The sequence below is a fragment of the Triticum aestivum genome, chromosome 5B (genome assembly GCF_018294505.1).
Source record: "Triticum aestivum cultivar Chinese Spring chromosome 5B, IWGSC CS RefSeq v2.1, whole genome shotgun sequence".
NCBI classification, from domain to species: domain Eukaryota; kingdom Viridiplantae; phylum Streptophyta; class Magnoliopsida; order Poales; family Poaceae; genus Triticum; species Triticum aestivum.
This window is the reverse complement of record NC_057807.1, coordinates 117680392-117694109: the sequence shown is the minus strand read 5'-3', so window position 1 is coordinate 117694109 and position 13718 is coordinate 117680392. Positions and strand designations below refer to the sequence as shown.

Sequence of the window (13718 nt, the reverse complement as noted above, 5' to 3'; positions counted from 1 at the left end):
TCATTTTCAACGGTGTTAGCTCTTCAGTGGGCCCTAAGCCACAGGTCTTTCCCCAGGATCTTACCTGACTCTTCTAATTCCCCCGGAGTTATTCAAGTGTGATGTAACTATGAATTTCATCAGTCAGATGCCTTTCCAAGATCTCGTTCAAATTCTTTTCATGGTTGCCTCAACCTCTTCATTTTCATTCTACCGGAGTATCTCAATAATTTTGGTGGTGTTTCCCGTCGTCATTTGAAGACCGAAGAAGAGTTTTCCCTCTCAATCTTGCCCGTTCTCCTGAAGATTCATGGTTCTAGCTTCATGTTATCCTCGCGAATTATTCCATTTGTCATATATTCTTTTCACCCATCCGGAGTATGTCAGAAGTTGTTTTCCCGTTTCTTTTCACCGGAGGCCATCATTCCAGCTATCATTATCTATTTATCCAGGTGATTCATTCAAGTGCTTTTAATCAGATCGAGTTCTTCCTGTTCTCTTGCATCTAAATCCCCTCAGACATATTTGTTCTTCTATTTCTTCCCAGTGATTCATTCTCCTTCATCAGTCATTTTCGAATTCTTCCCGGTGATTCATTCTCTTTCGTCATTCTATTTTCGAATTCTAACGATGGTTCTTTCAGATTCTTTTTCCTTGATTATCACTTTAATCCATTCGTTCTTTTCAATCCTACCGGTGGTTCATGAAGACTTTCTCATGTTTTTTGCGCCATATTCCCCTTAATCCTTTTCAAGAAGAATAAGTGGTATGCAAAATCCATTGTTTGTCATCAATTTAGTTTGATGAAGGATAAGCATACAGTAAATCTTATTCTTATTTCATCCAAGTGATTAATCCCTTCCTTCGGAGTTTGTTCTTAATGAATAAATTCTAGTTCCAGGTGCCTTCATCTTTTCTCTTCCGGAGTTCATATTTCCTCGACCATCTCGTCGGAACCTCCATCTAAATCATCGCAAGCTTTAATACTATTCTTTTCATCCTTCAATTCTATCTCTTCATCCTTTTGTCACCAGAGTTCTTCATGGTGGTTCTTCATGTTTTAATTCATTCCTCAAGTGTTCATCAAGATTCTTGTCAGAGGAGTTCAAGTATCTTTCCTTCTTGCTTTTCGAAGTGCAACTAATTCTCCATATTCTTTTGAAGTGGAGTTTTGCATTTCTTCGTTCTTCGCAGCTATTTAATCTTTTCCACTTGTGGTCGGTTATCACCTCATAGTTTTGAGATGTTATCCATAAGTCCACAACAAGCTTATTCTTTCGTTCTTGATTTTCTCAACAACTCCGTTCAACCCTTTCCTTCCAAGTTCTTGTCATTCCATTCTTTCAATTCTTCCGGATGCATTGCGTTGTTTATCTCATCAAGTGTCATCCCGTTTTGTGAAGCTCGTGTTCTATTCTTCCATGTTTTAGCCGGAGTGCTGCCTAAATCGTTTCAGTCTTATTCGTTTCTTATCTCGTTCTAACCGGAGTGGTTTCATAGTCTATCTGATTCCGTGAGCTTTCGATTCTTGTCATTCTTATCGTTACTCTCTTCTTCTCGGGTGCTCTCGATTCTTTGCTTCGTCACTTGAGTTCTTGTTTTACCTCATCCCTTTTCCCTTCAGTCTCGGTCCTAAGAGCTCGGGACGAGATCTCTTGTTAGTGGAGGAGTGTTGTAATGCCCCAGATTCGATGCGCTAGGTGTCTGACAGTTATTCGCCGTCTTTGCCATGTCATTTGCTTGCGTGTTGAATTTTGCCATGTCATCATTTGCATTGTGTCATCATGTCCATTTCATTTTGCATACGTGTTCGTCGCATGCATCCGAGCTTTTTCCCCGTTGTCCATTTTGCAATCCGACACTCCTATGTCCTCCGGTGTCCCCTTTTTGTCTCTCGTTGTGAGCGGGTGTTAAACTCTCTCGGAATGGCCCGAGGCTTGCCAAGTGGCCTTGGTATAGCACCAGTAGACCGCATGTCAAGTTGCGTGCCATTTGCAGGTCGTTTGATACTCCAACGGTTAACCGCACAGCCCGAACCCCCCCTTTTCTCTTGCAGCCCAACACCCCTCCAAACTGGCCCAAAACCCATCCTAACCCCGTCCATGATCTCGGTCCTTCGATTACGATCGTGTGGGCAAAAACCGTGCCTCATTTGGACTATCCTAGCTCCCAGAAACTATAAATATGTGCCCCCCTCGGATTTTTCGCGAATGAATCCTTCGCGAAACCCTAGCCCCGCTCTCTCTCCACCGCCGGACACGTGCGGGCGGATCCGGACACGTCGACCGCCGCGCCCCAGCCACTCCCGGGACGCCACGTGGTACCCCGGCCACCCGCGCGCCGCCGCCGGCCCGCGGGCCCAGCGCCGGCCCCCGAGGCCTGATCTCCGACCCGCACCCAAGGCGCCGCCCGCCGCCTCCAGCCGCCCGAGGCGCCTCCCCGCGGCGGTCGCCGCGTCTCCCCCGTCGGCCGCCGCCCGCCGCCGATCTCCACCCCGCCGCCGGTTCGCTGCCGCCGTCCAGACCCCGCCGCCGTCGGCCACCGCACCTCGCGCGCCGCCGCCTGGCTCCCTCTGTTGCCTGCGCCTCCACCGCCATGGCCGCCCCGGGCCAGACCGAGCTCCGCCGCCACCTGGTCGCCGAGCTCCGGCCGGCGCTCGCCTCCGCAGCGCCTCCCCTCACCGGACCCCGCAGCGCCTCTCCGGCCTCCTCCTCGTCGGATCCGGCCCTCTCCGCCCCGGGTTCGTCTTCTCCGACCATCCCCGAGTCCAACTCCGGCGAGCTCCTCCTACGTGACTCGACTTCCGTGCAAGTCAACCCTAGATCTGGATCCAGGTTGACCCCATTTTTCGTCCAAGTCCCTGATATATTTGCATAATGTTGCCCTGCTCATTGCATCATAACTCCGTGACCGTAGCTCCATTTCATGCATATGATATATCAAAATGTTCGTTGTGAGATGCTCTACATTTCATTCCATTGCACCATGTTCATTTGAGCTGATATTGATGCCCGAATCATCGTTGCAAGAGTGCTATATGATGTTGTCTGCTGTCTGTTAACAGAATATGTTCATTTGTCCTTTTTCCATGTTTGATGTGTGCATCCTATGAGGTCGATGTCTACATGTGTTTTGTGATACATCATGCCATATTTACATGGGTGTATGACATGTATTTTTGTGATCAATGTGGTGACTAGAACAAGCATGCAAACTAGGCTTCGTGATGTTGCTCATTTCAGTCCCTATTCTGCTGTTATTTTTATGCCATGTAAACTTGATGCTACAGAGAGAGCTAAGCTTATTTTGAGATACTTCACTAAGGATGTTTTGAAGATATGGTTATTCTCTATCCACTCATGCCCATGTTTGCAATTATGTAGTAGTCTAGAATGTCATTTCCTTGCTCTACTTTTGCTATAAAATGTTTACTGGCAGATTATTTACATGTTATTCAATTTTGCCAAGGTTGTTGTAGTTGGTTCTTGCATGCTATGAACTTGTTCTTGCCTTGGTTAGTTTTATAAACATGTCTTCTTACTGATGCTATGCTTATCTTGTCATGAAATGACTTGTGGTGAGTGAATCGAGCTCGTAAAGTAGTGTACTTGCTGTTACTATTTTGTTAGGCTGAATCTGTTATTTTGTGATGCTATGTAAACCTGCTGCTACAAGTATTTCTATGCATAATCTTGAGATGTTCCCTAAGGATGTTTTGTTATACATGTCATGCTCTATCCATCCATGCCCCTGGTTGCATTTATAGCCTGCTGTAGCTTGTTTTGATCTTGCTCCAAAGTTGTTAAATAATATTGTTGTCAGCCTGTTAACATTAAGTTCAGTTTTGCCATGTGTTTTGCTAGTGATCCATGCACCCTAGGAACTTGCTCTTGCCATGCTTGGCTTCATAAACATGTCTTCTTACTGTTGGTTGCCTTGTAATGCCATGTATTGCTCTGTGGTGAGTGGTACAAGCTCACCAACATGCCTACTTATTGTTGTTCCTGCCATGTATGAATCTGTCATATAACTTGCCATGTTTATATGGGTGCCATCATATCTTCTGATCCTTTTTGGCTCATGGTCAGTAAAGGACTTTTGTTCTATGCAATTAGTAGATTCATTCCATGCCTTTGTTTGCCATGTTAAGTTCCTGTAACATGTTGTTTGATAGCTCTAAACATTGCAACCTGATGTTATTTCTGTTAAGTCTGAAACTGTTATTATTTGCAATCTTGCCATGTGTGTTTGAGCATGTTTTAGTGATTTCTGGAGATAGCTCAGTGTTCATGTTTTGTTATGATTTACCTGTACATCATGTCCATGCCTTTTGTTCCCATGTTGGGATGCTGTAGCATGTTGTTTTGATGCTTGCAACATGCCTAGTTGCTGTTTTGGACAGATTGTTGTTATGACTTGTATACAGTGTATGTGTTGAACCGTTGCTCCGTTTTGAATGTGCTCTATATGAATGTAACACCCACGATGCGGCTATATCTCCCACGTGTCGAAGCACGACTTAGAGGCATAACCGCATTTTGGTTTTGTCGCAAGAAGGGTCACCTTCACACAATCCCATGTAATGAACAAGAATGAGATAAAGACAGTTGGCTTACAATCGCCACTTCACACAATACATAATTAAGATCATACATCATTCAAATACACTCATAGACCGGCTACGGTTAAATCCAAATGAAAAGAAGACAACCCCAAATGCTAGATCCCCGATCGTCCCGACTGGGCACCTCTACTGATCATCTAGAAACGATACATAGTAACGGCCAAGGTCCTCGTCAAATTTCCACTTGAGCTCGGTTGCGCCATCTGCGCCAGTATCCTCGGCACCTGCATCTGTTTTGGTAGAATCTGTGCGTCACAAGGATTCAGCAATCTCACACCCGCGAGATCAAGACTCTTTAAGCTCATAGGCAGGTAAAGGGGTAATATGGTGGAGCTGCAGCAAGCACTAAGCATATATGGTGGCTAACATACGCAAGTGAGAGCGAGAAGAGAAGCAACGCAACGGTCGAGAAGCTAGAAGCGATCAAGAAGTGATCCTGAAACTACTTACGTCAAGCATAACTCAAACCGTGTTCACTTCCCAGACTCTGCCGAGAAGAGACCATCACGGCTACACACACGGTTGATGCATTTTAAAGAAGTCAAGTGTCAAGTTATCTACAACCGGACATTAACAAATTCCCATCTGCCTCATAACCATGGGCACGACTTTCGAAAGATAATATACCCTGCAGGGGTGTCCCAACTTAGCCCATCACAAGCTCTCACGGTCAACGAAGGATATACCTTCTCCCGAGAAGACCCGATCCGCCTCGGAATCCCGGTTCGCAAGACATTTCGACAATGGTAAAACAAGACCAACAAAGCCGCCCGATGCACCGACAAATCCCGATAGGAGTTGCACATATCTCGTTCTCAGGGCAACACCAGATAAGACTAGCTACGAGTAAAACCAGACTTCGAGTTTCCCCGAAGTGGCCCCGCAGGCAGCTCAGTTCGGGCCAACACTCGAAGGAGCACTAGTCCGGGGGGGGGGGTTAAAGTAAAGATGACCCTTGGGCTCGCGAAAACCCAAGGGAAAAGGGCTTAGGTGGCAAATGGTAAAACCAAGTTTGGGCCTTGCTGGAGGAGTTTTATTCAAAGCGAACTGTCAAGGGGGTCCCATAAATCACCCAACCGTGTAAGGAACGTAAAATCAAGGAACATAACACCGGTATGACGGAAATTAGGGCGGCAAGAGTGGAACAAGTCACCAGGCATAAGGCCGAGCCTTCCACCCTTTACCAAGTATATAAGGTGCATTAATTAAACAGGAGATATTGTGATATCCCAAATATCCATGTTCCGACCAGGAACAAACTTCATCTTCACCTGCGACTAGCAACGCTATAAGAGGGGCTGAGCAAAAGCGGTAACATAGCCAAACAACGGTTTGCTAGGAAAGGATGGTTATAGGTTTGACATGGCAATAGGGAGGCATGATAAACAGTGGCAGGTAGAGCTAACATAGCGATAGAGTGAGTACTAGCAAGCAAAGATAGAAGTGATATCGAAGGTATGGTCATCTTGCATGCAAGGTTCTCAGAGTTGTCGAAGGCTTGATCCTCGTTAGCGTACTCAACAGGTTTCTCGTGCACATACTCGTCTCCCGTCTCTACCCAAAGCAAGAACACAAGCAAAGGAACCACAATAAATCACGTGCAATGCACAAGCAACATGATGCAATACATGTCATGATATGCGAGATGTGATATGCAAAGCATATGCGTGCTTCGGGAGGAAAAATGATGAACAAGGCATCAACTTGGCCAACCAAGTATGCCACTGGAAAGATGAGATGATTTCGGTTGAAATCGATATAAGGATCACCGGGAACGAATGCATGGTTTGCAAATGGCAAGCAAAACAAGAATGGCACAAAGCTGCGATTAACAGCACGATGCTACTTAGTATGCAACAAGAAACTAAGCTACAGCACCCTAACATAAAAATAAAACATATGGCAGTGATCTAAAGGAGATGCTTAACAAAAGAGGAACACTGAGCTACGGCTAAATCACATCATAACAGGTTCAAACAAGCATGGTGAAAGTGCAAAAAATATCAGGTTGGTCATGGCATAAATAGCATCACGAAGCGATGTTCAGAGCAAGATATCAACATGCTACAGGAACTTATAATAGCAAACCAAGACATGGCATGAATCTACTCAAAGCATAGATCAAAAGTCCCTTACTGACCATAAGCCAAAAAGGACCAGAGAATATGATGGCACCCATGTGAACATAGCAAGTTTCGTTAACAGATTTAGCAAACAAAGCATGTCATTGACAGAATTACGAAGGCACCTTCGCGAGCTCGATGCACTCACTACAGAGCATTTCATGATAAACTAAGCATACATCCATCAAGAATACATGACATAGAAGCTATACATGGCAAGAACAACATCATAGCATACACAGATCAACTACAACAAACTTGGCAAAATTGAATAACATGTAAACAATCTGCCAGGAAACATTTTGAAGCAAAAGTAGAGCACGAAAATGACATGCTAGACTACTCCATAATTGCAACCAGGGGCATGGATGGATATAGCATAACCATATGTTCAAAACACCCTTAGTGAAGTATCTCAAAATATGCATGGATTTCTCTGTAGAATCAAGTTTATATGGCATCAAAATAACAGCAGAACAGGGACTAAAATCAGCAATATCACGAAGCCTAGTTTGCATGCTTGTGCTAGTCACTACATTGATCACAAAAATACATGGTAAGCACCTCTGTAAAGAAGACATGGCATAGTTCAACTCACATGTAGGGATCAAGTAAATAGGATGCACACATCAATCATGGCAAAAATGACAAAAGTGCATGTTCTGATAAAAATCTGAAACTAACATTATGAAGCACTCTCACAACAGCATTTCGGGCATCAAGATGAACTCAAATAAAAATGATGCAATTTTCATAGTAAAAGATGAAGGCACTCGCCCAACTAGCGGCATTGGCCACGTCTTCTTTTTTGCGCTATGAATAGTGCAGCGAGCGAGCGAGCGAGCGAGCGAGCAGCCAGCGCGGGCAGCGGTAGGGAAAGAAAAAGGGGCAGGCAGCGGCAGGAAAAGAAAAGGGCGTCTTCCCCACGAACCCTACCCGCCTCCTCGCCTCCTCCTTCGTCCACGCCGCCTCCTCGCCTCCTTCTCCATTTGCACGTCGCCTCTCCCACCCCGCGCGCATCTCGTCCGCCCCGGGATCCGAGGTGCACGGGTGTGGAGGCGAGCTTCCCGGCGACGGGTATGTGAGGTCTCTTCCTCTTGCCGTTGCTTGCCAAGAGGCGCATCTCCGCGAGGTGGACGAAAGATCGACGACGGTGGCAAGCAGCAGCAGGGGCATGGCTGAGTCCCTCCTCTCCTTCCTTCTCAGTCTCTAGCCCCGCCTGCTCCCTTGACAGCCGCCGGTGCCAAATACAGCCGTGGCCTCCTCTCCCGTGGGGAGGCTGGATCCGGCTGTGGCCTCCTCTTCCGCGCGCTCCAACAGCCCGCTTGTGTCCTATTCAGAGGGGCGCACTTATCTGCAGCTACCACTGGCCGCGCGGTGCTGGCGTGAACTGGCGCTGCTCAGGCAGGCGGCGGCCACCACACCTGCTCCCAGGACTGCCTGCTCCACCTCACGTCCTCCTCCTAGGTAAAATCATGCCAAAAGGTTAGGACATCAAATCCCCCTGAACCCTATCTTGATCCCCTTTTCTATGCCAGATTTACCTCACGCTTGGCCTTTTTAGTTGGACGTGTGCTTGCACATGTGTGTTATTTGCTAGATCTGAAGTGTCCTTTACCAAATTAGATAGTTGTTTCTTTGTGATTTAGTTCACACGCATGAGGCTGCATCCCATAGTTATTCTGAAATCGAGTGTTCTCCTCCCCCCCCCATTCCTGATTCACAAATACCTCTATGTAGTTTCTCTTCTTTTAGCTCGAGAGGAGAGCTTGGAATTTGTGTCACTGCAATGCGTAGTACATATTGTGATAATTATTTTGTCGGGTAGCATACTACGTACATATTCTGCAGCCCAGAAGACTATCAGCTACAGACAAATTGGTTGGTATATTAGCACTGAAATCTCGGAGATGGAGATCCCATTGTTGTTTTGCTAAAATTTAAGTCCTCATTCCACAGATACATAGGCTGAACGACACTCTTAACAAGAAGGACCTTGAATATTGGAGAGCTTGCTATCCTGTTAACACTTAGCAGTGTAGATGTTGTTCATCATAAGGATAAAGTGTTTGGGTTTGCTGCTACTTCCTTTTCTGGTTCTCTACTTTCAACCAATACATCAGTTGGTCCTCATAATCTTACTCCCTTTCAATATCTCACTGAAGCCTTAATAATCAATCTGTGTCCCTTTCTCCTGAACTGTCATATCTGCAAGTCTTCTTTACTGTCAGATTGTTCCTTTCATAATTATTGTGTGTTTTAGATTTTTAATTAGACTAAATCAATGCCTTTTATAGGTTGTTTACTAGACCGGCCGGAATTGAACTGCAGAACACGTCAACACATCACATAAGTGTACTTGTGATCTTTGCGTTGTGTAGACAGTTGATCAAGTACGGTTTCTCATGAATGTCAACTTGTTGAAGATTTTTGTTTTCTATTTTGCCAATATTTTATTCCAGCTTCGTCAGTAGTTGTAACATAAGGTTACTTCCTGAAACAACTTATGGCTTGCCCAAACCTGCACACATTGTGACGTCTAACTCTTTACAAACTGAAATCGTGAGATAAAAATATCTTTAAAAATTTCCATTGCCGACCTTATGTTCTTACTCGAATGTGTGTGTTGTCGTTTTTCACAATTATGGTGTTGTAATTGGTTTCCTCATTTGCTACACCTGGAAGTATCCCTCCGGTCACAACGGTGAGACATGTCCCATATATTTCCCTTTGTTACTTCTAATTCTTTGTTTCAGATGCCACGCTGCTCGTTCATGGATATGCTCTGTTTGGACTAGGGAGTGCGCAGTTGTGCCGTCTTTATTTGTGAAAAATGTCTTCCGTCAAGGTTCTTTTGTTCTTCATCTCATTGCTTCCCAGCTTTCCTCTGCCAATTATTTGTTCCTTTTTTTTATGTATTTTCTGTTGCCCATTCAATTTCGTGACATGTAGTGGTTTGTTTTGGAGCTTCTTCCATAGTACCATATGTGCCACATAAAGTAATTTGATGGGGTTTTCTCTTTTCCTGCTTGTATTGTTCTTGTAAATTAGAATAAGGAAGGAGCTTTCTCAGAACTTTGGACTTTTGACCTGTACGTGTAGTTAATTTCAGGTTATCCACGGATCAAAAAACTGAAGAATGATACTAAGATTTTACTGGACATGCCTATATTTTGTCTTATCAAAGCTTGTGTTCTTTTTTCATCACTACATAAAGCTGCTTGGATCTGCATTATTAGAACTTGCTCTGCTTTTCTCCTGTTGTCCAGATAGATATATGCTTATTCAAGTTTGGACTTGCTATCTAACATTTTTCCACTGAAGGCTATGAATTGGTACAGTAATTAATTTCACTCCCATGTGTATCATGGAACTCCTTGGTCAATATTTCTAATTTTCTGTTCTTTCCAATTTGTTATTGCAATTCACCACATAGTTTAATTTCTTAGACCTCGTGCATTTTCACAATTGATGTCTTTCTAAAACTTAATACAAAACTTGAATATTTTAGGTAATCGGAGTGAAATTGATATTTAGCATCTATTGAGAGCATTGTACTAAATCATGTTCACAAAACTTATTATTTTTCTAACTTCTACTGGTGGCCGTGTTCTCAGAGCTCCTTATTTGGATCTTTGTGGATGGGTGAGCCTATTTGCTTGCTGTCTTGCTGGTGTTGGAGACTTGTGGTTACTATGTTTACTGAAACGAAGAAAAATATACGAGTATCATGTGCCAAGCATTTCCTACTTCACCTTGGCTAGCCGGTAGTTTCTACTAGCATGAAATCTACACATAACAGAGATCCTAAGCATTGGAATTGTTTACTGTCCATAAATCATTTTCGTGGTACTCATTTTTGTATTGTTGCATTCTATGTATGTTTTTCCACGAAGGTTGTATCACCTAGAGCATAGCTTACAAGTTATTCACCTATAGCATAGCCTACAAGTTATTCATCTCATGTCGTAGATCATCTGCTTGTAAGAGGTCATGAGGTTTCAAATTTTATTGAGCCTTGAATATTTTATAAATGGCACCTGCAGAACGTCTAAACGAATTTGCAAGTGTGTACATTGGAGGTTGATTTTGGAATGGGTATATATTTTGCCTTGCATGTTTCCCTTTTGATTAGTTACTTTCATTGCCTCCTTAACAATCGTTTCTGCTTTTCTTTACTTAAAACTGTTTCTCGCTCTAGGTGGAAGGATCTGTGGTAGGTGTACATAGTTTAGTCATCTGGCCCAGTAAGCTCAATCTACACCTTCCCCACAAAAAAAAAGCTCAATCTACACCTTAACACTTTTTATGAATTTAGGATTTCTTTTATGTAATCTGCACAAGGGAGCTCAGATGGCTGAGCAATGATAGATCCGGCTGGAAGGTGCCAAGCGTATGAGACGGCGCACTTCGACAAGATCATGGTGCGGCTCAAGAAGCTCAGCTGGGCTCAGCCAGGAGCACTGCGACCCCGTGTTCGTCACGCAGAAGGTCTGCGTCAGGGTATACATGGGCATCACCACCAGCCAGCTCGACGAGCTCGCCGCCGAGACCGCCGCCGCGCTCACCGCCTCCCAGCCTGACTATGCCTCCGTACCTTCCCTCTTTCGATATGTCTCTCCCCTTCTGGTCCGTTCTGTTCCCCCCTCACGGCGCCCGTGTTCGTGCAACCTGGCCTGACGTATGTGCGTGTGTGGTTCTTCTGCAGCTCGTGGCGAGGATTGCTGTGTCCAACCTGCCGCCAAGTGGAAATAGTCTGTGTGGCGCTCGTAAATAGAGAGCATTCTGGTACAAAGGTACAGGAAAGAATAAGGAAACTTTTGTCATTTTCTTTGGTCTCTGGAAAAAAAATGGGTGGGCTGATACATTGCTAAATTACATCATAAAACTCACTTCTCTTTTTTGATTTTTGGTTTACTTCGTTGTGCTACAATGGCTCTCCTAGGAATGTTATTCCATGCTTTGATGTGCACAATCCAGAAAGTGCATGCATCCAGAAACCAAATAGGATTTTTTGTGTGTTATCTTCTCATAAATCTTGTGCTCGTCCAATAAGAATAAGGATTGGTGGTATTGCTTTTGTCTGTCACCCGATAGATTTCAGACTTCAAGGTAGCTGCAGTTATTTCAGGTTATATGTGCAAATCCTTGGTGTGACATGATTGGTAACTGACAATGAATACGTTGCAATCTGATATGTCTAATTCTTGATTTATGTGGTACCATGGTCTAAAAATTGGTCCTAAAGATACATGATGTTTTTGTACAAAGTTGAGATAATTATTTTGGAACGGAGGGAGTATTAGATTATTTTGTTCCTTTTTAATTTGGTTCTAAAGATATAGTTTCAGAGTGATCATTTTGCATCAGCCAAGCTTGCCGTTGTTACAAATAATTGTTCTGTTGTCCTCAATTCACTTTCTCTGTTTTTAATGCTATAAGCATTATTATTCCAGTTTTTTTAGTTATTGATCGTGCCATTTTTTTTCTGCCTTTGTAGCTGAAAGATTAATGAGACTGACTAAATTCTGAACATGTTCCATGTGAGAGAAATAGCATGTTGATTTCATCTTGAAATAATCATAGCTAAGGGACGAGGTTCGTAACTGAGGGTCATGTGCAGAGCTTGAGGAAGAAGTTGCTAGTTGTAATTGTGATACTCCTGATGTGAAGGGCTCAGGGATTTCAGTGAGGACAATGCCTCTTTAGTTGTAATTGTGATACTTCTGATGTGCAAGTAAACACTCCTGTGATACTCCTTATGCTAAAATGTTGGTTGTTAGTACAGAGGTGGTGGCATTATTTGGTTCTCTGCTATTGATTTCATGATTTGTGGTTAATATATGATGTAATACAATCCACATTGCATTATATTTTCAGTTACATCTCCTACTTACTCACTACTAACATTCTTTCTAATTCGCTTCTTGCGTCATTGGCGCAACGGGGTCATTTAGTGAGAAGAAATGATGTACTCTTCGAGACGAACGATTCGGTATGCTACACGCCCAAAACGGAGCCACGGGTGCAAAGTTGTGGTGTGATGAACATGCTACAAAATTAATGACAGATAAGACAGACGAATTTCGGGGGAGAAGTCAACCTAGGTGGATCTGGATCCGGGCACGCGGATCAAGGACGGCCGGCGCGAGTTCGTCGGAGGGCGCGGGTGTCGCCGGAGGACGACGGCGGTGCGGAGGACGACGGGCGACGGTGCGGCGAGGTCCGACGGAGGTGGAGGCGGGCCGCGGGGGCCTGGCGCGGGCTCGGCGGGCCAGCACGGTGGGCGGCGGACGAGCGACACGTGTTGCGCTGCGGTTGGACACGGACGGCGGCGGGATTCATCCGGCGGCGGCCGGACGTGTCCGGTGGCGACAGGGATGATTTCGTCTAGGGTTTGCCCGTGAATTTCGGGGAGAGACTATATTTATAGATAGAGGGAGCTAGGAGTGTCCAAATGAGGTGTAGTTTTCGCCCACACGATCGTGATCCGATGACAGAGAGCATGGAAGTGACTTAGATGGGTTATTGGGTTGCTTTTGAGGGGTGTTGGGCTGCAACACAAAAGAGGCCTTTGCGGTTATACGGTTAACCGTTGGAGTACCAAACGAGCTCCAAATGACCCGAAACTTGACAGGTGGTCTACCGGTGCTATACCAGGGCCACTTGGCAAGGCTTGGTCCATTCCGAGAACGTTCAACACCCGCACACGAAAAGAGACAAGAGGAGTGCACCGGTGCATGTGGGAGTGTCGGATTGCGAAACGGACAACGGGGGAAATGCTCGGATGCATGAGACGAACACGTATGCAAATGAGATGCATAAGATGACATGATATAATATGCATGACATGAATAAAATACAAAACAAAAGACAAAACCCAACCACGGAGGGAATATCATATCACATAGCCGAAAAAGGCAAGAGTTAGAGTTACAAAGATGGAAAGTTACATCTGGGGTGTTACAATGAAGCTTGCTTAGAATTGCATG

General features: G+C 44.6%; 1 long non-coding RNA gene across 2 annotated transcripts; it reads left to right on the top strand.

The window, feature by feature from the left end:
• Positions 1-7577: 7577 nt before the first annotated feature.
• On the top strand, positions 7578-12605 carry LOC123110716 (uncharacterized). Of its 2 annotated transcripts, XR_006453563.1 has the most exons (3): positions 7578-11319; positions 11435-11522; positions 12227-12605. It is a non-coding gene; the product is annotated as an uncharacterized lncRNA (long non-coding RNA). The 2 variants fall into 2 exon arrangements; XR_006453562.1 differs by having other exon boundaries at positions 7578-11522.
• Positions 12606-13718: the final 1113 nt, after the last annotated feature.